Genomic DNA, 24,957 nt, shown 5'->3' on the forward strand with positions numbered 1-24,957 from the left:
CTGTCTTACCAAACCTGTGTTTTAAAGTACTACTGCTACTGCTCTGCCTTCTCTCTCATCATTTACACTGCCAGTGCTTTTGGCACCTAAATAGCTATAGATGGCATGAAAATTTAATTTGTGAGAAAAAATACATGTTACAACAAGTGGAGCTTTGATACATGAATTCATGACCATCAGTTCCTGCCTTGGGTATAAAAAGCTGTTTATCTACCAACACAGCATCTCACTGCCTCACTATGTTGATTTCCCAGGTTCACCAACAGAGCTCAAGCTCTCTTCTTCGTATGCATCATGTCTTTTTTTTATGCCTTAGCCACTGGGCATCATCTTTATAGGTTCACAGAATCTCCCTGTCCCAGCGGTACACAGCTGTTCTAGAGTTGTATAGGAAAACAAACTTTCCCTAGAGCTGGGGAAAAACAGATTTGTTCCTGGTGAGATGATGATTCTGAGCTTTCCATTTTTAGAACCAAGTTATAAAAAACTGGTTTACATTGCTCAGTTTGTTGTCAACTGCTCATCACACTGCCAAATCCACATTTGCTTTTCCTCTTTTGCCCTCATATGCTGCTGAAACCCTGGCATTTTAGCCTTTTAGGGACATGAAAATTGTACAAGATACAATCCTAAAGCCATTAACACTGCCTTAAATACAAACTTGCAGCATGTTCCATAGGCAGTTTGTTGAAAATTTGTAGTAAACACAGAAGTTTCCTTTCATTTTATATAACAACTTCCTTTTTTTTTCCTTAGTGCTATTCTTAGGTTACTTTGTCATGGATGATGAAATATTTGTTTAAGAAAATGTATTTGTGTACCAATACCGCAAACTACTAAGGCTTCATAGCTAGCGATCTGCTTCTTATGAATATTAAACAAAGCCCTTGAAGCTATGGGGCTTCCTCAGTTCCATTAGTTTGTGCTGCCCTGGCTTAAAGCAGTCTAGGTCTTTTTTAGTCTCAGAAGAGCAGCAGTAACAGAAGCTCCACGGTGACAGGCACTGAGCTGTACTAAAGTAAGCATGGCAGGGCCTGAACCACCAAACAGCTAAGAACAGTAAAGGATACTTTAAGATTGATTTCACTTTTGATACTAATTTTGCAAGATGAGCGAGAAGATAGAGTCTGAAACCAGAGCATGTGTTCTTTTATAGGTAAACTTGTCTTGCAATGAGAATGGCACTAGTAGTCCTCTAAATTCAAACTATTTGTGGTAAAGCGATTCCTTAGTGCTTAGAAAGAGAATTCTTCAAACAGTAAGAGTCAGAAGTACCTGTAAAAACAAACAAACAAAATGTTCGGAATGCTGGTAAAAATTGCCGGGGTGATGATACTGCTTTAAAGCCCTGGGTCAGCTAGTGATGGTACAGCAACATATAATAGCAAGGATGAGGCAGTCCTGGGATACAGGTTGCTCTGAAGGTACGTAGCTACCCTTAACAAAAAGTGAGCCAGTTTTGCAGTGCCCAGCTTGTGAACCAGTCATTTGCAGGACCCAGAAATACAGTAGAAGTAGGATTAGTTTTAATTGCTGCAAACCAGCTAATTTTGGAAATGTGATTGAGGGATTTGGCTTGAAGTTTTATAGCCACTCTTCACCTAAAAGAAAATGAGCTGCTTATTGCCAGCCAGATCTGGTTAGGGGATCTGGAAAACTGATAGCTCCAGGCTTGGGGGAAAAGATCCCAAAATGAGTACCTAGCTGTAGGGGTTTCTGCTCAGGCCATGGCTGACAGCAGGGGATCATCCAAAAGTTCCCTACCAGCTGGCAGCCTGAAGCTGAGACAGCTCCTCTGCTGAGCAGCCAGCAGACTCCAGCCAGAAAGGAGGGCTCTCTTGCTAGCACAAGTAGCAAGCACTTTGTGGAGTGAGATCTGCTCTCGTTATCACTCAGCACTTGGGATGCTCAGACCAGCAGTCCCCACAAACAGCTGGAACTCCTCCTAGATAAAAAGTCTTCTTCCAGCAATCCCTATCCAGCCACTGCATGAGAAGTGATCTTGCTGTAAGTGTGTTTATTACGAATGCAAGGCTTAGCTTCCTGAGCAATCTTCCCCTCTCCTGTTCAGCCGGCAGGCAAGCACATAATTTCCCTGTACAGAATCTTCCAGCAGTTAATCCAGTGTCCTGGGTTATTTTATGCTGCTTGACTTCAAGTGCTCTTAGCTTTACTGAACGTGCCTCTGCCGTCTTAAGTGTCTGCACAGTACAAAAGTTAAATTCCAAAAGCTGTTTTTGCTGTGCCTGCTGCAAATGCTTGGATGTGTTCCAAGTCCTGCTCTGGCATTTAAAAGGGATTTTCCAGGATGTTACAATTCACCCAGCACTATTACTGAGCCAATCCAAAAGCCTTGCTGCCTTCAAAGATACACAACTGCGTGTAGTAAAAGTGTGTTCCAAGGCACACAGAGCACCGAGCAGACCAACGCAGCCAATGGCTCTATTGGCACAGACAAAACCATCCAGAAGTGCTTTCTCTATGCCACTTTCTGGCCGTGTGAGCTATGCAAAGCTTCAGGGCTGCGCTGTGTATAGGAGTTTATGCGGCAGATATTCTTGCATCTGTTCCTGTGTGTCTGTGGCCTGTCGAGGGCTTTTCACAGGAAGAAGGGACATCCACTTCCTTTCTTCCCGTAATGCAGAGTATCCAAGCCCAAACATGTGGATCCTCCCCACAATCTCAGTGGTTCATCGGAAGAGGAAGAAACAGAAGAATGTGACATTACGGAGAGCACTAATTAGAGAGCAAAGGATGGGTCTGTTTCTGGGGAAGACGGCAGAGCAGTGTGTCCGTAGCGGCAGTGGTGTGATATTAAACAAAACGGAATGACTAAATATTAAAAAGAAAAAAAATGGTGGGAGGAAATATATTTAGTGATTAATAATTTAAGTAGTCCTGCCCTGGACAGAGTGCTTTCCTATGTCTAATTTAAAGCAAATGCATTTTGTAATGGACAGATTGACCCTACATATACAAACTGCTGAAAGTGAAGTGAAATAGGTACCGCTGAAAAGATGAAACAAAATGAACTAGAATCGTTCTGCACAATGGCAGACAGGTGTTAAATTGCATTGTTGCAGCCACCGAAAACTTAACATAAATCAAAGAAAGTTGCCTTGTATTTGTTCTCAAGGTCCCAATGCTGGCAATTTGATACAAATATAAACTACAAAGCTTTCTGGAAAGACATCCTTTGCCAAACACAAGGTACTGGGTTCACATATGAGGTAAGTGGCTGGAACATAACTGTCTCTGATTTTAAAGGTCAGATAAAGTTATCTAACGGTATTTTTCTGGCCTTAAACTACATGAATTCTGGCAAGGCTGAGTGTCTTAAACATGAGAGCTTATGTGTATAAGTAGGTTCCTGGCTGCACACAGCTCCCCATCTGATGGGTGGGTGGTGTTGTAGCCTCTTTAGCTGCGTGGTTGCTTAAAGTGAGGGTTTGGGTCCCCCTCAGCAGTGCTGCAGGTTCTCGTGCTCCATTTAGAGGGCCTTGCTCTGGCTTATATAAGGCTGCAGTCCACTGTGCACTGGTTTGTGATTGAATTGCTGGTTATGTAATGTTAAGCTACAAGTGTTCCATGGCCTAGTAAGACTAGCAGCATGAAGAGGAGTAGTTCGTCAGGACAGACCGGCCGGTTCTCTAAGATATAATTAATTAAGTGCTGACAAGCTCAGACATAAAACTCATATAATAAATTAGTTGTACTACCTGAGTAAGAAGGATGAACTCTGCCACAGAGGCAATTATAGAGAATTTCAGCCTCAGGACCACTTCCACACGTTCATGGGTGTGGGGAATCACATAAAAATTGTATGGGTCTTTAGCAAAACTGAGAAATTGCTAACATTAAAACAGCTGTCAATTTTTCAGTCCAAGTGAAATCTAGAATGGCTGTTGCAATAGCACCTGGTTTTGATAGGGCTCTCATGGCTTTAGAAGCAGAACAGCAAGGATGGAAATCCATTTAGTCTGCTCCTATGGAAGACAAATGGGCTTCTAATTACAGATTTGATATTTAAAAAAAAAAAAGCACGCAGCAATCTGACTACAAGGTCTAAGTTTCATAAGCTTACTTCTTCAGAGGTGAGAAATATTCTGGTCCGATCTGAGAGGTTTTCAAGCCCTGCAACCACCACGGTATTATTTGCTAGTTTCTCATTTGTCTTTGTTTATTGTAATTCTTTCTCTGTTTACATCTCTTCTGACCACATTCAACTTGTATTTAGCATATCTGTGTGTTTATGTTGGAGGATGATTCTACTGATACAATCAAGATAAATTATTGGATTTGTCTATCTTCTGTTTTTAAAAATCTGTCGTTTCGCTCTTAATATACCAAGTCTGGAATGATTTTCTTATTGGTTTATGCTGTAGTTTAGCTTGGATTATTGGTGTTAAAGTAATGAAGCTATGTAAATGGTAGGAAAAGACATGAAAGAATGAGATGTGTCAAGATCAGCAACATCTCTATTGGATAGTGTCACTGAAATGCACCAGTGTCTAGGGGAAAGCAGGTGACAGTGGAAGTAGTGTGCTGTGAATATGATCCGTGGGCAGAATCTTAACCATGAATCTGGGGCAAATGGCTACTCAAAATTAAATGTACTGTCCAATCTCCAGTATCAGAGCAGATGGAGCTTTGGCTTTTTAGATCTCAGCCAAATAATCTATATGCTAAACAAAAGTGTAAGTGGCAGAGAAAAAGATTCAAGATAGAGAAAGAAAATATCAAATACAAAGCACTTATTTGCAGACCTGAGCAGTGCACAATTTTACTGAGAAAAAAACAATGATGTAACTGAAATTAAATGGAGTCCAGGACATTATTAGAATTAACATCTACATTGATTAAATGAGTTGCTGACAGCAGCAGCAGCGTTGCTGCGCTTTCAGTCTTGCACTCTTGTTTGACATTTTAAAAGAAAATGATGAATGTCACTAAGTTTTTTGCCATTATTTGTATGATGTAAGAGAATTTGCTTGATGAATTTCAGATCTTATAGATTAGTGGGATCTTGAGCACATCAAAATATTTACTGCTTATCTTACTTTGAGGCATGTTTAATTTATTTCTTCTACTGTGGTTCCAAAAACAAGAGCTTGTCTACTTGCACCTTGAACTAAAATAACAAAAATGTGTTTTCATTTATTCTGACATTTATTTCAGTGCAGGTCTGTGTGTACATGCCTCTTTTGGCTGTAGTATCTTAAAATTGCCTTAATTCCAATTTGTGCATAGATGAGCCTTAGTTGCCATCTTCCACAGTGCTTTTCTAATGCTATGTGTTTTTCATACATTTTGAAGGCCGTGCAGCTGGACACTTGGCTATTGCTCGCCTCTGAGGAAGTTCTTCTGCTCCATGGCTGGCACAGTGATGCTGCTTCTGGTGCCAAGGAGGAGGCAGCGGCCTCTCTCTGCTGTGTCCTGGCAGAAACGCAGGGCACAGATTGAGTGACCTCTTGTGGAATCAAATAATTGTGATGGAGCTGATCCAGTCATACAAGGGCACACTCCATTCCCCTTGCTCCTGGCTCTTCTAAGTGGCTGTAAAACCTCTTGAAAAGAAAATATTCTGCTGAACATGAAGACAGATATTATTCTGGCGACTCTAAATTGGCCAGGTTTACCTAAGTTGGGCAGGTATTGCCCTGTGATCCTCAAAAGCCAGAAGAAATTGGAATTTAGTAAATAGGTTTCAACATGAGGTAGGTCCTTCGACTGGCATTAATCAGTGCATGTGAATCATCACCTGTCTAATGGAAGTTGGAGGCATAGTAAACAAGTAGAAATTATAGTCACGTGTACATAAATTCCTAAAAGACTGAAGACTGATCTGAAGTTAGAGCATGTGCCCCACTGAGCGCTCAAGACTGCTTCCTTGTCCCTTGTAAGATTCTCTACAATCTTCTTACCTTTACCATATTCCTCTGCTCTTACATTCCTGCCTGTTAGAGGCCCTTTCAAATCCACCTTCCGAGATGCAGCTTCTGCCAGAGCCAGTCATTAACCAAAGGTTAAGCTGACTCAAGCCACCCTTTCCTTAGTTTTGTTCCTTTCTGCTAGGTAGCTATCATAGCAATATTCTTTCTGACAGAGGTGCTCTGTGTGAGGCTCTTTCTGCATCCTGCCAAAATCAGCTCCACACAGTCCTGTCCAAAAAGCAGGAGGCACCACAGCTGAGGGACGTGCCCAGGACCTCTTCTTCCCCAAGGCTCAGGATGCAGTGGTGTTATTGCTGCTGTTTTTAACTGCCTAGGCCACAAACTCCTCTTCTGTCCAGAGACCTCAAAAGCCACACGTTAAGCAAAAATGCATTTCTGAAGATACGAACATTGCATCACTAGAGGGCATCCCACGCCTCATCATGGCCAGCAGCAAATCCCAGGGTGGCAGAGGGGCAGGCAGGCTGGGTCCCTCAACTCCCTTCTGCTCCCTAGGATTCTTTCTGCCCATAAAAGTGATTGAAGAAGGGTGAATTTTTCCTTACAAAATAGTAAGAAATGTATACAATTGGTATTTTAAGTTCTATTTCACCAGTACCAAAGTGTACCAGACTGTTTCAAGATCAATTGTTGGCATAAATCTTCCATATCATACCACTGGAAATAGATCTGTATATATGTACAGATGCATAGGTGGGTAGGAATTATTTTAACTAGACTAGAATAAAGCACTCTAATATTTGGTGTTTTAGAAAAGACTACACAAAAGCATACAGATCAGCAGGGATTTATTCCCCTGCTTTTATTCAGTGTGCTAAGACATAAAAGACATGAATTTGTAAGCCGAGGAGAACTCCTTTCTGATCCCAGCTTTCTGTGACAGAAGTCAGGTACACCCTGCCTGCATCCTGAGCTCTCAAGCACGGTGGCAAGGAACACAGCAGAATGTTCTAAGTGGAACACTAAAGAAAAAAACAACAACCCAACAACAACCAAAAATAGATACCAGTAATGCAGCGAGAGAGAAGGGGGAGGGTGAAGACAGCTTCATTTTACAAATGTCTTTGTTGAGACAGTAACTGGATACAGAAATCCAAGTCGCAGTGGGATTTCGAGCGTGCACATCTGCCTTCCAGCCCTTGTGCTTCCCAGAGCAGTGGTGATTAGCTGAGATCTTCAGAAGGTGGTTATTGGGGTCTGCCTCTGGGGTGGATTTTGAGGGCCACTTTTGGGTGCCCCAAAAAACATAATGTCTTTTTAGCAGATATTGAGCAGACCAGCCTCCAGTCTGGACCTGTTTCTGTATCTCCTCTAGAAGAGAGGTACTAATTTAACTTCTAACACCTATCTTCACTAAGGCGTGCTCTACAAAGACACACAGTACAGCTCTGGCTCCAGTGAGACAGCCAGGTGGGGCTTACTGGCCATGAAAGCAGCTAGTCACTGGAAAAAAAGGGTAAGAATAGAGGATCTTCAGTAGAGGTTCAGGAAATGACATTTCACATGTCCCAGGCAAAAGTTAGCTGTGAGCTGGTCCTAGACTGGAATCTGTCAGCTGAGAGACCTGTCTGAGGGAAAGCCTTGATGCTGAAATCCTGGGCTCTCCAGAATTTCTCTGCTGTAAATCCCTGCAAAATCAATTTTTTTTCTTTCCTACCAAGTAACCTTATGTTATCGTGCCAAAGCTTCTGTTAAGGAAAAGTTTTCTTTTAACAAAGCTTAGTCAAACAGCAAGGCTATTTTCCGATAACACGTGTTTCCGTGTCATATCGAAGATACCTCCATGAGAGAACAAATGACAGCAGGCAAACATGTTTTCACATGAGGCTTCACCCACATTTAGTTCTCACATGGGGCCTCACCACAGCGATATTTCCTTTCTTTGCTGCCTTTGCCATCGTTGTATCAGGGTTAAAGCACTGCACTGGAGGAATCTGGAGAATCTGTCGCTTTCCCATGCTGTTAATTGACTCCATCCGACTCTATCCGTACCCGTGGTGTACCCTCTGCATTGGTACTCTGCTCCTTGGGGCTTCTCATGGCATCTGCTCAGCACAAGTAGGGGCCAGGCTCATCTTGTGCATAGCTGAGCAGCAAGATTTTTTAGTCTTTTAGTCTTTTGCACCCTCTGGGATGCTGCTCTCCAGATCCTCTAGATCAGCTCCATTTATTTCAAGACCCACACCAAGCCTTAGCACAGGCAAAGGCTCTAGCTCTGTGGCAGTTCTTGGCAGGAAGCTCTTTGCATAAAGCCCATTAGGGCAGCAACAGCTGAGCTTCCCCCTTAACAACTTGCAGAAGCAGATTGGAACAAATTGTTCTTGTGGTTTGTGCTTTTTTTTTTTTTTAAATATGTATTTTGGGAGTGAAGTTTAGTGCATGCACACACACACACACAAACACTACTGAATTATTTTCAATAGGAGCAGGAAAAAAAAACAAACAAATGAAAACAGAGGCCAAAGAGATGCTAGAAAAGGGACACACAATTCTGCTCTATGGCTTTGAGTGCAAGGAAGAGCAGGCAGCAATCAGATTCATAAAAAAAATCTGTGTTCTCTTCTAATCCCGTGTTAAAGGTCTGAGGTTCAAGTCTGATTCTGGGAGATTTTAGACACACAAAGAGGAGCTGAGTGCTCACGTTGTCTTTTTAACTCAGTAGGATTTGAGTTTTCTTAACTCGCTTGTGTCTCTCGAAGTCTCCTTTTCCAGGTTTGTAGCAAGAAATAAAATTCTAAGAAAAGTTTTGGAGACTCGCAGAAATTATTAGGCAAGGGTGCTTCTCAAGCAGCCCTGGGCCTGCATCAGGCATCCTGTCACAGGTCTGTGCCTATTCTCCGGTTAATACATGTAAATCTGAACCCTCAGATGCAGATATGTTCTGCATCCATGGAGATCTCCTATTGAATGATAACAAACTTTTTTACCTTGCTAAATACGTTCCCACATTACAGATGTGGAAACTGATGGGTAAAATCCTTAAGCCATTCCTTAAAAGATTTCTTGAGTATGAAGACATATAAATCATTGGTACGGGTCAGAGCTCAGGCATGCTACGTGTCTGCTATATGTCTGGCAAAGTTTGGGGTTTCATACTTTGCACGTCAGCGGTGAGATTTCTTGCTTTCTATCAATTTAAGGTTGCAGGTAAGCGTGTTCAGGCTCTGGTTTCCTAGCAAGTTCCCTGCATAGTCCTGGTCATGTGGCTGGGGATATCGCCACAGTAAACGCAGAGGGCATTGGAAACAAAGGGCTTGTATAAGTAATTGTAGAAGCCAGCATATTCCATTAGGACCTAAAATCTGGAATAGGAAATATTCTGATGGAGTGGCTGAGGGCTTTGGAGATGTTAACTGCTTCCATGCTAGGCTGCTGGAAGTCTGTATCCAGCAAATATATTATAACTAATATAGTAACAGGCTGCATAGGATAATAAACACGTTCTGCTCTCCAGACACTGTGCTTACACAGTGCATCAAAAGGGTTAAACACAGTTGTTCTCGCCAGTGTTTGGCCTGGCTGAGGATTAGAGCTTATTTTAGCTGTTCTTCCTAAACATAGCAAAGGTCACGAGGGAACAGGCTTTGTTGCTGAGTCTTATTGGCCTTGTTCCTTGTAGGGGTTTTGCAGGGGGACAGGATTGTCTCACTTACAAGGATAATAGATGACACGTCTGGTGCTGATTAACCTCATTTTAATTGATAATTAATTTTAAACCCTATTTACTTTCCCTGGAACAGCTGAGACTTCAAGGGAATCGCAGCAGAGGTGAACAAGAACTGAAATCTTCCCCAAGGAAATGATATTAGGCAGGAAGGAGAAAAGGGGAAGAGAGATGCAGATTCAGGTTGTCAGTACAGCTCTTCATCAGGTTTATTGCTTCTGAAAATGGAGGTCTCTCATGTTGTTGTTAGCTATTACCTGTGCTTCATTCGCTAAGGTATCCCCATCTTGTTCTGCAAAGACCTCTGCACTTCCATTTCTGGGTCCTTCCCTTGCCCTGCCTGCCAGTAAGCCTGCCTTTTGCTGTATTAGAACTCCTTTTGCCTCATTTCTGAGCCTGTCAAATTGGTGGGGTGGCCTGCTGGCCCTCTGGGAGCATAAATACTCCTTTTGTGCTTGAAATATATGTGATGCTCTATAGTTTTATAGTAGTAAAAGCTTTAGAGGTGTAAAGGATCATTTTTATTCACAACCCAACTCTTTGCACCTCCTGCACTTAGTTCTGCAAATCAGAGCCTTGCAGGATTAACAGCCGCGTTAAGCTCCCTAGCAGTGTATTCCTGCAGGAGCTTTTCTTATCCTAGTTAAAATCTGTGATGGCAATAATGTGTCTGCCCTTCTACAGCACCCTCTACAGAGGGATTTCCAATCATTTTACAAACATTAAGGAGTTAATTCCTTAAACAACTTTGAGATGCATGTCAGCCTTGTGGTATAGGCTGATAAACTGGAAGTCTAAGCGATTTATTCAGGGTCACTTAACAACTACGGCAGAGGCAGCAGCCCTTCCTGACACTAGGAACTGCTCTAAACTTATTTCCAGGACAACGTGGCAACATGAGCCACAGTGCAAGTCATCCTCTGTATCAAGATTGTAGTTTATCTCTCTGTAGTAGTTACAGTGCTGCAGAGTCTTTACTCTGGGAAATTACTCTTTTCTTGGTTGTTTGTAGTCTGGTTACTCACTACCTTTATCCTACATCTTAGAGTCTTTCAAAATAACACAGATAATTTCAGTCTGAACTTACATAACCTCACTTGGTCATTAGCTATAATCAAGGTCTATCCTCACAGTATCATTCTGAGAAATTTGCACACATTGAATACGAAATGCTACCTGGGACGTGTCTCCCCAGTTGCTACTGATGAGAGGACCTCTAGTTCAAGTAACAGGAAAAAACAGCTTTTCTGAGTCATGGCCTGAGTTCCCAGAGTGACTGAGGTCTTACAGTGGGCAGATCTAAAGGAAAGGTTGGGACAGCTTTGTGTTCTATGGGGTGTCTGCATTAGAGCAAGAAGGTTAGAAAAGGTAGCTCCTATTTGATCAGATGGAACAGCTTAAAACTTTCTTCTATTTCTTCTTCTTTTCTTCTTGTATTTCTTCTATTTTTCTTTTTTTTTTTTCTTTTTTTTTTTTTTTCTCTGTTAGAGAACATTTCTAGTCCCGTGCCAGGTTAGGAAGAGACCTCTTATCTAAGGGCAGGTGATTGAAGTCATATAGGCTGATTGCAGAACTGTCCATTGCCAACAGTTTTTCCAAATTGGTCCTACCCAGAGGATAATGTTTGAAAAGGTAGCCATGGTTTTAAGAACCATTTTGAATACTCTAGCCGTGGGTCTCAGCAGAATACTTTCTGCTTATGAGAGGAAGGCAGTATGATAAAACAAGAGCTAATACCCCTGATTACGTGTTCTGTGCCCATCACTGCACATCTCTTGCATCCGTCACACCTTACAAAGTACCAGTGTTTTTATGCTGTGGGTTCTTCTGGTGAAGCTCAGTGTTCGTTTACAGACGACATTCGGATACATGCACGGAAGGAATGTGGAAATTCTATTAATGAATGTAATTTAGTTTTAATAGCTGCTGTGTGACTGCTGGATCTGCTCAAGCAGAGACAAGTTATTAAAGGTGATAGTGCAGTGATGATTAGAGCAAGCCCCTGGCTGCAGTCTTCCCTACATTTAAAGTCAGTTCAAGCATCAGGAACCTACGACTGGCAGCACAGGTGGCTTACCTGCTTACATACACTCCTGTAGGATTTCCCTAAGCTAGATGTTCCATGTGTTTTTTTGATAACGCCTTCTTTCCTTCCTTCCCCCCAACCCTTTTGCACTGGAAAGAGGAAAATATTTCCCTTTTGCTTTCTCTCTGAAGACTGCTATGTATTTTTAGCTGTTCAGGATGTCTCCAAATAACACACAGACTCTGAACTTGCATTGTCAGCCTTCCCTGTAAAGCCCCTCCTGGGAGGTTTATGGCTGACTCTCGACAGCTTTGCTGATACAGCGTGTAATGTTTATACCTGCAATCAAGCATTGGCTGAGCTGCAGCCCAACGCTGGCAGCTTCTTTCTCTCTCTCTCTGCCCCCCTTCCCTTACAACTCCTCTCTCCTGGTAATAGATCGCTGTAGTACAGACGGTGCTGATTGCCTATATAAAAGTTAAAAAAAATGGCACTACTCAGTAGCCAGAAAAACTTGTATGTGCTCTGCCCAGCAAGAAGGAGGTGGGCCTGGGGTCTGTATTTCTTCTTCTAGATGATTTATAATGTCTTCCTCCTCTGCACTGCTGTTTTCCAAGCCATTTCATAGATTCTGAGATTTACCAGATTAGAGGTTCATCTACAGTTTATAAACCATTTTTCTTTCAAGCAGAAAAGGAAGGTTAGTTTCTTTTTTGGGTACTTAACAGATATTTTCTCCAAAGTGGCCTGCAGTTGTCTCAGAAGCATTCAACAGAATATTTACCAGCCCACAAAGCTACCTTGTACTTTTCTGGCAAAAAAAAAAGGGGGTATTTGAAACAGGGGCCTCTTCTAGATGTGAAAGTGAGGGTAATTCAATTGGATAAAAACTTGAACCTAGCATTACTTAAACATCCACTATGCAGACAACTTTATTTCAACTTAAGAGGGCCTTACTCATGTTTAATTTTGGTTTACTGCATATTCTGAATCTGTGTTAGCTAAACCAAACTAAACATATCATGCAGGCCTTTGCCAGCATTTGAATAAATGGATTTGAAGTCACTCTTCACTTAAATCAATGCAGCTGTGAGTGAAAACAAGGCCAAATGCACTCAGTCGTCTTGAAGACCATGCCAACAAAGTGCAAGAATAAAGGTATCGTATGCGTTTTTCAGGATTTGTGTATCTGCAAATTCTCAGTTGCTAGCAGGAGGAAGCGAGTGAAGTTCAGTTTCAAATGCCATGGAATTAAGAGTGTCATTGTTGTGTGCATTTTTATTTATTTTACTAGTCTCCCTGAAGTATATACCACTTTATGGGATGATGTTAGGTCACCATTTGTCTACGTTCAGTATAAACAGGAAAAGGTAGCTGCCATGCAGCTGCACATTCAGATCTTCGGGAGTTGTCTTTCAGCCATACTAACAGAAAATGCAAGGAAAAGCCCAAGAATTCAGGTTCTGCTGACAGGTGAATCTTGTGATGCTCTGAGGTTGTGTTTTGACTAGATGACAGAGTTCAGGTCTGCGTGAATCTCCTGCAAGATCTCAAGAACCTCTTCTGACCAGCATGGTGATCCCACCGAGACCGCTTGTCAGTGGGGTTTGCTGTGTAGTTAAAAAAAACACTCCAAACTGGGCTGAGTTTGTTCGTTTATACTGGAGGATTTTTGCCTGATTAACATGGGCCTAAGGGAAGTAAGACTATCTTAATTTTATCTTTTACCAGAGAAAATGTTCAAGGGCCATGATTTTATGCAGATCTAGGCTTTATTTATATTAACAGAAGATACTCATGGTTACCCAAAGCCTTTTAGGCTGACAGCCAGAATTTTTTTGCTACTTCATTAAGTTTACAAAGGAGCAGCAGAGATACAGAATTGAATTGGCCTTGCTGGTAACACTGCAACACAGAGAAAAAATAGTTGAGTATATCCTCATAAGAGACTTCAATCAGACTTGTTTTTTGAAGCTTCACATTCAATGTACCTGCTGTTTCTAGAGCTTAATCAACATACAAAGGAGTCTTGTCACCCTGATACACTCCTAGAAGTTTCTGTCTCGGCTGTGATTTGGGCTTCCACAATACAATCAGCTTCTTAAGTTCCCATTTATTATTTATTGCAATAACTCAATTGAAAGATGAATTTCCTCTACAAATCCTTTAGTTTCTTGGATCTAAAGCCTGCTATTCAGCTGTTTTTAACCAAAGGCTGCTACTTCACAAAGATAGCAAACGAGCTCACTATTTACCTATTCTGTGTCTTTTACGTTTTACCCCCCTTGCAAACGGATCTACCAACAGTTGTGTGATCCTTGGTGACCAAACCTCATCTTCCACTTTGATCTTAACTAGGGCTGGGAGCACATCTTTACCCAATGGAGAATATTGATACCTGATTTCCCAACTTGTAATGCACTGGGCTGAGTTTCTTTGTGGTACTGGAACAAGTGTTCTTGTAGCTGAAGTTGCTTTGCACTGTAGTCAATGTTGCTTATTGGACGCTATATTTCAAATATTCGAAGGACAGACATATGTTTTCAGTTCAGAAATGCTTGTTAAAAGCTTAATTCTAATTTAAGGTTAAATAGTAACAAAATTCCCATGAGAGAGTTCAATGTATGTGTGTCTTCCTTAGAAAAGGCTCTAGCAGCTGTGAAAGTAAAATAGCTACTTCTTTAGCAGGCTTTTAGAGCAAAATTAGCTATCTAAAGCACATAAATAATCTGGTAGTTTGGATTCCTGCTTATCAACATCAGAACAATGAATTCGTAGCTTATATTTATGTGCTTGACTCTCAAGGCATTGAAGAAGAAAGAAGTTTTCTCTCCCCAAAATGCTACTTTCAGGTAAGAGAGCTGTCATAAAGCATCTCATCTTTCATGCACATTTGCAAACAATTACTCTGTTTTTTTTTTTTTTTTAATTTGTCCCTATTCCATCTTTCAGTACTGTGGCCTATATAGTCTGAAAGATATTTTAATTACAGTAAGACTTCTGCTTAATGTTGTACAGCTTCTTCAGGGTTGACAAAATTAAGAGAAACCTGAAGGTGTCTAGTGGCTGCAGAAAGGCATTCTGATGCTGCACATGCCATCAGGGACTGCTGTGTATGGCCTGTCTCAAATACTGTGCTGGTGCAGCATGGAGTTACGGAAACCTTTCCAACCAGCAGCTGCACAGCTAATGATGTTTTGGTGCGAGCAGCAGAGAGGAATGGGCAAAATGTCAAAGGTGTGGCTTGCTGTGTCCTCCTTGCCTCCAAGCACTGAAGCTTCATTATGTGACTCACTAGTTATGTGTATTGCTGCTCACATCTAAACTGCTCTCAAAAACCACACAATGCTGACTAAAACTTGCAGTTCGTGGCAAATTAACTGTCAGGTTATGATGAGACCTCTGCTGAAATGAACCTTTTAGTTAGGAATCTCTGTACAAAAATCAAGGAGTTTCAGTCTAAAACCTCAGCAAAAAGAGCCGGGGCTGACAAAGAGGGGATCTTTTTGGTTAAATTTAGGTGGGAGTCTCAGCTAAAAGGGCCTAAACCAAATTTAATCCCATCCATGTGTCAGGCTGGACACAGGATGATGTCCCACCATCAGCTGTTCCATCAGATGTTGATCTGTTAAAATAAGAGAATCTGTTTGTGGCTCTAATAGAGAACTTTGCAAACTTACCTTCTGTGCATGGCTGCAGAAAGAAAAATGCAGGCAAATAGTGAAATAAGTTGTCACCATTCCTGCCCTTATTTTGGAACAACGTGGACCTTCTGATTAGTGCCAAGACCCACTTCCTTCCTAGGATTTGGCTTTAACAAAATGCAGAGTGAAAAAACAATCTCCTCTGGTAACACATGTGCTGATGGCACAATACCCCACGAGATTCCGAAACGGATTCCTCCGTGCAGGCTGGCCATCTCTGCATATCCATCGTGTGGCTGGATTTCAAAAGCTGCTCAGCAAACAGCATGCTGATGGCTTCTTATGTATGAGGCATTTTTTAAGAGGTGGCCGTTTATATGTGGGAGCTGAGCTGCTTGAAAATCTGTCCCTAGCTGTCAGCGTTCAGACAGGCTGACAATTCCAGCCTCTCTCACATCGACATTATCAGTCTTAGCACAGATGATTGAATAAACTGGCTGAAGCCTGCAGACTCCCTTCAGGAAGAACTAGCTCACAGTACAATTGGGCCCTTTACAAGACAGTTCAAATGCTTTTGTATAACAAAGTGTTGATAGCTGTCTTCAAAAATAGAAAAGCTTTTTTTTTTCTTTTTTTCTTCTTCTTAAAATGAAGAAAGAAATTCTTCAACTGATGGCAATAACCACGTAAACCACACAGCTGATTGATTTGGCAGGCTGCAACCTCAGCGGAGACTGGTCATATCTCCATAGATCTTCCACTCTTTTGATTTCTTCTTAAATTACCAAAAATATGCATCTTTGTGGAGGGATATTGAGAAGGGAGTCGGGCAATAAAGTTAAATAGTGTTTTTAATTATGTTTGCTTCTGTAGCTTTATGAGTGTGCATATGCGGGGTTGACCAAGAGATAGGAGGCCAGATTAAGCACTCGAACCACTGTAAATCTAAAACTTTCTGCTGAAAAACATGAGCAACTCCAGATTTATCTCATTTTAAATTGCTCACAACTGCACCTGCAGCGTTCTAAGAACTGACTAGGCCAAGATGGTATTCTGAACAGAAGCTGAGATAACAAACTGCTTTCCTCAAATGTTTAATTTCAGACCCAGCTCTGAGTTTGTGTAGCCCATCAAGGCTGCATAACTCTATCATAGCTGCCATATTTTGGATTTGCTCCCCAAGATACTTCAACTTAATAAGGACAAAGTCCATTAATCCAAAGATAGCAGAGTGTTAAAACAAAGCTGAGCTGAGCTCTAATCCTGAAGATTATAGTTTCAGGAGAAAGATTTAATGTCATCTCAGGGTGGTTGCCTTTTTTTTTTTTTTTTCTGTTTTGTTTTCAGGCAAACTTCAAAGTGGCTCATTAGATGCCTTCAGAAGTCATGAAGATGAAATGAATAAGAAGCGATTCAGGCAAATTGTTGACTCTGGAGAAGGGTTTTAAAAAGCAACATCACAAAAGCAAAACCCCTAGGGATAACTGTAATTGCATATCTAAAGAGAATTTCAGAGCTGCTCTGCCAGCCCCACTTAGCTGAGGCACCTTCTCTTCATCCTGAGAAGGGCTGATCCTTTTTGTCCTGGCTTCTCAAACATCAGTCTAAATTTCCCTTGACTGTCTAAATTTCCCTTGACTGTGTCATAGTGATTGAGCCTCACAGACTTCCTGTGGGAAATGCTTTATGCTACAGAGTAAATTCGCTAAGGAGAGACATATTCAATATCTGTTTTTTTAAAGTGTTTAGGAACCCAGGCAATTTGATAGCTGCAGAGGAAAAATGTGTGTATTTTTTGCTTTTTTTTTTAATGTCTATTTGTTACTTTAAACAGTCCTAGTATAGGATGAGAGCAAGAAAAGTAATGGAAATAAATGGAAAGAGAGATTTTCTCTGATAAATGGTTTCTGTACCTTCAGGAGTCAAGTCCTTGGGTCATGCCGAGCAGCGAACACTGTCCTTTGGGAGCACAGGCTTTGCTCTTTCAGGTGTAGCTGAGCCCAGCCCTCCTTGGCACGCCTGTTTTTTTGTAAAAGCGCAGATAACAGAGAGTCTCTGCTGGGTGACCCTGTTACCTGGAACAAGTGCAGACACATGCTTGCTGTGCCCGCAGGGCAGAGCTGTCAGCCCTGCCAGCCCTGCCAGCTACTGGGGTAAGACCAGTGGGGCAGCAGGCGTTCTCGAGCCAGGCATTTAGGGACACAGCTTTTTGCAGTGCTGCAGAGCCACTCCAGCTGTCCTGCACGCCTCTGGGAGGTGATGCAAAGGCTGAGCATGGCTCTTTGCAGCATTTCCTGACCTCATGTCCCTCTGTCCCAAAGGAGAGAGAAGGACTGTGGTGGTAGGAAGGCAGATAAGAGGCTCCTCCTTGTCTTGGTGAGGCTGGCACCCAGCCGTGCTTCTCCTTTCTGATCACCTTTACCTGGGTTGCTGTAGTGAGAGTTCCTCCTTTTCCTTTAGCATCTGCTCTCAGCAGTCCTTTGGGTCTTTGACCCACAGTGAGCAGCAGGAGAAAAGGAGGGAAGCTGGCGGTGGGTGTTTTCTCTGCTGCTGCTTCTCTTCTCCTTGCAGTCCCTGTTACTGCACGTACAAGGAGCAGGTGAAATTTAGGATTGGCTGAGAAGTTCCATGTCACACACCTACGCACAGGCTTTTTAAACTTCAGTTTTATAGTAGGAGAAGTAATTGCACTCTGGTTACGATGATCAACGGGAACAGAAAAAGGCAAGTTTTACAGGGAGAGGGTAATACCTTGTATTATGCTCACTGATACAGCTGAAAAGACCCAGGCACGCTTTCAGGCTGAGTCCCTTGCTCGGTTGCTCACATCTTGTGCCGGTGGGTGTGGGCCCAAGCAGTGCCACTACCAGCGGCAGCCAGACGGTGCTGCTCTGGCCCTTGGATTATAGGGGAAAGTGCAGGAGAGAAAACAGTGGAAAACAGGCGCTAGGGAAAGAACGATTTGTTCCAAAACATTTGCTTTGTAACAGGGTCATCTATAAATTCTGGGATTTCCTGTTTGCTACATGGCAAGCTTTCTTTTTTTTTCAGGTTACAGACTGGAATAATTTTATTACAGCTCATTAGAAGCGTCTATCCAAGCCCGGATTTGCAGCCTTTGCACAGAAATTTCCCAGCTTTTGTGGGTTTTAAGTTGTATCCTTCAGCGCCATCCTCTTGAGCCGTGCTTTAATTTCCTTTGGGCTTTGGAAGTGGTGAGATCATGGTAGTTTTAGGGGGAAAGCATTAGACATATTAATGGGTTCTTTTCATGCTGATGTATGTTTGTTCTGGATACCAGAGAAGCAAAACTTAAATAACACAAACTGGAAAAATAGTAAATTTAACCACAAGGAGCCTGCTCCTGCATCGTGTACATCTTGTGAGTGCATTGGCTTCACTGGGAGGTGTCAGTGTTCAGGAAATACAGGTTTTAGGCTACATCTGGCCAGGATGTTAAAAAAAAAAAAAAAAAAAAAAAGTAAGGTTATGTTTCAGAAAACACCCATTAATGGGTTTTCTTTGTCAAGAATGTGACTGGGGAACACTGTCAGGGTAGTCCCTTGGGTCCAGACCCTTCTAGCTTTAGCTAGAAGGAAAACCTGTCCCAGAACGCTATCCCATAATAATAAAAGCCTCATGTTGAGAGAATTTACCTGCGGTGGTGCAGATCTAGGTCAGGTCAGAGGTCTGGAGCAGGCAGACTGACAATTTTCCACATGAGTGCCTTGAGTACGCGGACATCTTAGTCTTTCTGTTTCATGGAAAATGGGGGAAACAATCAAAAATACAGCCTAGGAGACCTCTTAGCTCTTCCGGATGATAAATGAGACAGGAAGAGGAAAGAAATTGCAACATTTGGGGAGAGAAGCAAAGTGCCTGGCTCTAACATGAGCTACACGCTGCCATCTGGTAGCACTGGTGGGACGGGGCAGTCACAGCGCTACCGACGTCTTTGTCCAAAGTGGTTGTGTATGGCTGACCCTATAGTGCACAGGACTTTGGGCAATGAGAGACCCTCCTGCTGGCCTGGGGAGCATTTACGGGTTGCATTTATAATGAGAGAAGGATACTATTTTTTGTAACCCAGGAGCGAATCTTCCCTTATCTCAGCTTGAATTTTTATCAGCGATACAAGGTTACAGAAGCTCGGAATGCACGATCTAAATACGTCTGTTGTTGAACATGCTGGGAGCGTTTTGTCTTTATGCTGAGTTTAGCAAATGAGATTCTAGTCCTTGACTGGCATTATTAGGGACTATTGTAACAATAATGAAAAGAAGATGATTAAAATCTGCCTACTAGTGGCAGGGAACGGTGTTACTGTGCACTGATAGAAGTGAGCTGGTGTGCCAAGTGTCACGCATTCTCCACTGTGTTTAAAATGTCCCTCGCTGTTGTAAGGTAAAATGGAATTTTGGGAAGAGCTAAAGTGTGTAATTGCTGTTTTTATTTTAACTGATGAAATAGCTAGCTTCTTTTCACATGGAGATGATGCTTTCCATGGAAATTTTGTCTGTGTTAACTTTGGTAAAAGCTTCAGACTATTTTTGGCAGCAATTAAAAGCATTCAAGAGATGCCTGTCACTTCAGCTCACATATTTCCAGAGGGTACTTTATTTGTGTTTTATGAAAGAAAGAGAAAACACAGCAATATGGCTTCTGCTTAACTTTAACTATCTCGCATCTTGAGGCAGCAAGTGACAAGCAATTTTTCTTCATTGGAAGCTGCTCTGGATAGCACAGTGTGGAGCTGCTGATAGGATTTTCACAAGAAAAATAGTAACACCTAGCATTCACTAGCACCTGCTATCCAGCAGCCTTAAAGTGCTTGGGTGAAATATTTATTTAGGATTCATGATTATGAAAATTGTAAAAATTTATTGAACTAGGTTTGCAAATTAGAAAGTTAATTGTGTCTTTAGTACTCAAAATTACTGCTAATTCAGAAAATTAGCGTTTTTGAAGGCTTGACTTGAAGGAACCGAGTCCTGATGTTCAGGGCATATCAGTCCCTGCTTACTTCAGGAAGAGTTAATGGCTAAGCAAGAGGAGAGTTGGAGCCTCAGTTCTCCAAAACTAAGAGTGAGGTGAGAGACACTGCTGCTGAAAATCAGTGCCTAGTAATTGCTCAGAGGGGCGGCAGGTTCACGTAGTAGTTAAGCTGAGAATAAAACTTGGATCTATTTTATCTGCAGGATCCTCTTCTCATTCAAGTATTTGTAAAGCTTGTTGAATACATCTCTGTGCGGATTGTGTGGGTGGAAGTATGAAATGTATGTGTGGTATCTCTGTGATAAAATTTAGCTCCATGTGTGGGTATAACCTAAAAAAACAGTAGATATGGGGTACAACTACGCTGAGCTCATCTGATGAATGATATACGCAGCTTCTAAAAGTGGTTGTACTGCAACAACCAATGCCTTGAGCTTCCACCAAAACTCTTCCTACCTCTGCATGACAAATGTTAAAATCTGTAAGCCAGCTATGTGACAGCACTCACTAATTAATACGGCGTTGAGCCATCTGAAACCACAAGAGCAATGGCTCCTGTCCAGGCGCACTGCAGAGCTGCTCCTGAGCAATCGATGCTGACTGCGGGCACTGCCCCACCACACTGGTACATACATGGACCTCTTCTAGCCCTGCAATTCTTGCCTGAATTAAAAGTCACTACATGTAACTCATGGCCAACATCTGCTACTAGACACCTCTGCATTGCTTCCTGCTTTGTACTAGCACAGGAAACGGGGGAGAAATGCAGCGTGACTTTAGGAGGGCCTCACCAACACCACATGAGGCATCAGTGCTCAAAACGGTCGGCACCGAGGCTCTCCTGCATGAGGGTGCAGTTGTGTGGGCTGTGGATGGCAACAGGGAGGTGTCTGAGGGTGAGAAGGGGAACGACGCTGGAGATGGGATGTTGACTGAACAGCTTACTATTTTCTGTACAGTTTGGGCTACGCGACCTGGGCAGCTTATCTGAAAGCCCTTTAAGTCTATCTTGTGGAGGACGGAGATGGATGCTGTGGTTACATCTGTACCATTCCTGGAGCCTTGGGTTTTGTGCTCGTGGCACTGGCACTGTGGTTAGGGTGGGGGCAGTATGTCATTAAAATTCTTCCTCGCTACATTGCCTTGTCTTACCCAGTGTTGAGCCGTGGCAGGGTGCGTTCCTCCCACAGGAGGCTGCTGTTAATAATGCATCAGGTGTACTGCAACAACTCCAAAGTCCTGTGCCCAGACCAGACCCGCATTCCCCAGACACTACAAACAGGGATAAAAACAAGGTTCACAGCTTCAGCTCCTCCTGGTTCTCTGGAATTGCATTGCTGCTGGTCAAGACTATGGGAGGAAGAAAAATCCCAAGAGGAAACGGTTCATCTCCGAGCAGGGGAATTCTAAACCCTGGCATCCAGCTGTAACTGTATTTAAAAGAATAAGGTCCCCTGCATGGCAAGGCCGTGTGCCAGGGTTTTTTTAAATGAAATATATAAGTGTAATTTATGCAGCATTTCTGTTAATCATGCTTGCTACTTAAGATATCCATTAAAGCCCATCACATTAATTTAATTGAAAAATTCTGCGGGAATTGTATTAGATTTTCCTCCCCATTAAATTAATATTACAGCCTTCAAATAGAATTTCTGGGCACCCGTTGTTGTTCATGGAACTACTGTGTGAATTAATACCTGCTTGCTGCCTCTTTTGAATGTCCACTATAACTTTTCTTCTTCTCTTGCCCCCATCTACTCCCTCTTTCCCAGCCTACGTTTAATTATCCTCTTCATTTTGATTTCTGGGGCCTTAATGCCACAGGATCCTCTTTGCTTATTTGCCACTTTGGGCCTCTCCAAATTAATCTGCTGCAGTGCTAAGGGATGGGGACTGCTAGGTGTAATTCCCCGGGCAGCAGCTGTAGGGGGAGGGAAAGGGCAGCTCACTTCTCTCAGCGGCTGGGGAGAGGTGAAATGAGATTAAGGTTGTTCAGGACTGACCTTTAATTGGCCCATTTGGAGGCAAAATGAGCGCTGTGCCCAGGGCTTGAAGAGCATCTCAGCAGATCCATGGCAGGGATGCTGAGAAGCCTGGTGGGTTTAGCCCATCTACAGCACATGCTGTGTAGAACAAAACCGTGGGGTTTTAAAGAAGGACAGAGAGGCACTCCCCATTGCTCCTTCCTCCTCTTCACCCAGCCAGCGGGTCAGGGTGCTGTGTGTTTCCCTACGTATCGCTACTCTTTTTGGAACCTAGGGGACCTTGATAAATGAGGTCATATAGCAGATGCCTCGGTGCTGGTCACATTCAGGATCAACAAACCACTGCAGTTCTGGCTACCTAAAGAAGCCAATTCCTTTCTTTCTTTCTTTTTTTCTTTTTTATTTTTTTTCTTGTGAGCGCTCAGCTTCCCCCATTTCCCACGGCTGTGTTGTGATTCCGCCTTCTCCCAGACTTCAGCTCTTGTTGGAGCAGTTTCTGTGCAGGGTGATACTGAGCTGGCCAACAGCAGTGGAGATGGAGCCCTTTAAGAAATGAGGGCATTATCCAAGTAGCTGCTGAATCTGAGAGTCGTGACTCGTATGTGCTGGAGCGCCGAGGGAACAGCTTGTGCTCACATTCAGAGGAACAGGTGCCACCGCACAACTGGGGACGGCGCGGACACAGGCGCAAGGAAACAGCAGCTTGGCCAGCCCGGGTTTGATATTGTTCCATAACCTGATACAGGCAATGGGCTGCAATGTGGGGTTCCACTTATTAGCTGTCCACCTGCCTGTCACCCTCCCCCATCCTTTCCTAATTAAACAGTGAGCTCAGATTTCCCAGTCTGGATCAACAAAATCGGGAGGGGAGATGGCTCTGGCTCCTGCCCTATCACCCAGACACAGCCTAAAAAGAACAGGACAGTGATCAGCACGGGTCCTAGCCCCAAACAGGAGAGGTGCACGAAGTAGGATTGCATCTAACTGAAGAGCTTCAGGAGCCTGTTATTGAGTTTGAGGGTCACTGTGTTTTGCTTTTCGTTTTCTCTAAAAAAGCCCAAGTTCTCGCCTTCATGGTTATTTTTGCATAACAGCTGTGTTTCCGGTGAGCAGCTGGGGGAGCTGCCTGACTCAGCAAAACTCCGGTCTTAACTGTCAAAAAGTGCACTCAAGCAAGACTAGGAATGCTGCGGGCGAAGTAGTGGGGTCCTCTCTGCTACCTCCTGCAACCCGTGAAGAGCGAGGCGTTCACTCGCGCAGATGGAGGTGCTCCGACTCGAGCAACATGAATCATTTGCTCTGGGGAGCACGCCTGCAAAGAAGGAACAAGTACCTGGTCTTTATTTCAGAAATATGTTGCATGCATCAGTTGGCAATGTCTGTAGAAGTGCTCGATGGTGTAGAAAGAGAGGAGCTGACACGAGGCTGGGCTGCTGCAGGGAACTGAAAGCTTCCGTCAGTAGGAGCAGAGAGCATTCGGTGCTTGCCAGGTAGCGCTGCAGAACGATCCGAGCCCTTTTTGCACCTCGGCCTTGTGACAATACACAACGTCCCGGACGTGTCCTGAGTCACACTTTCCAGACAGGTTCAGCATATCCCGTGCATGGGGTAGCATCTGAGCTCTCCACATGTGTTACTGATTTGCGCAGTGTTTACACGCCACAGTTGGGGGATTTTGAGCGGGTGGATAAGAACCGGAGAGAGAGGAGGCTAGGAAGACACTTTTGCCTAGTGTTTGAGTAATGGAATAAGAATAGGAAGATTGTATTACCAGCTGTGCTTTTGACCTTGGACAAGTAAACTCTCTCTGCCTCTTGGTTTTCTGCCCTTTGTCTGCATTGCCTGCTTAGACTATAATTCTTTGATAGAAAGGTGGTCCCTCTGCATGTGATTGTGTAGTGCCTAACAGTCAAAAACTGAGTTGGTGGAGAACCTTTCGGTGCTCCTACGCTATGAATAAGTAACAAAAATAATGTAGAAATGGATCTGTTTTGTAAAACAGCGGGACTTGCACGAGCAGCAAAATACCAGTTAGAGCGAGGAGGAATGAGACGTCTGGTGTAACTTGAGTCCACCGTAATAAGCAAACTCAAATTCCAGTTGCAGCAAGTTTGTTGGGGGCAGCAGTAAAAGGAACTTTCCTTGTAAGTGTGAGAATTTGGCTGTTTCACAAGGTAGCAGTTGAGGAGGAAAAAAGCTTCTTTAATGGATTAGATTTTCTGGCCGCACCTCAGTTTGGAAGTGAGTCTTCTGGCAGCTCCCAAGCTGATGAAGAAGAGTGAGAAAACTTCTCCCCTAGGAACACAGAAACCTTCCCTGACTCATGTATCTGTGTGTGCCTCTAGCCTGTTGTGGAGGCAAGGTGTACTTCACGTTCTGGGTAGAATTGACCGAATTATGAGCCTGGCACAGAAGGCATCAGGGTTGGCTGCCTACGCCAGCAGCCCAGGCTGCAAACAGTCCTGCAGTTGTTCAGGGCAGTCATTCTGCAGCTAGCACCAGGCTCGGGAAGCACCGTGTCCTCACTCAAAGTATCCCAGAGCACGCCTTGTTTTACAGGTCCCTCTTGAGATCTTACTTCACTAAGCACCTGCAGACAGCTGGCACTATTTTGATCCTCACAGCCTGGCTAATATACCGAGCCAAGTGGTAATGATGCCGCAGCACTCCCTCCTCCTTCAGCTCAGCT

At 43.2% G+C, this 24,957-nt stretch overlaps 1 long non-coding RNA gene across 1 annotated transcript in view; it reads left to right on the top strand.

Moving 5' to 3' along the window:
- Nucleotides 1-24,957, top strand: part of LOC137841242 (uncharacterized) — a 59,894-nt gene that overhangs the window by 15,408 nt on the left and 19,529 nt on the right. The window lies entirely within an intron of this gene.

This window comes from Anas acuta, chromosome 17, assembly GCF_963932015.1.
Source record: "Anas acuta chromosome 17, bAnaAcu1.1, whole genome shotgun sequence".
NCBI classification, from domain to species: Eukaryota; Metazoa; Chordata; class Aves; order Anseriformes; family Anatidae; genus Anas; species Anas acuta.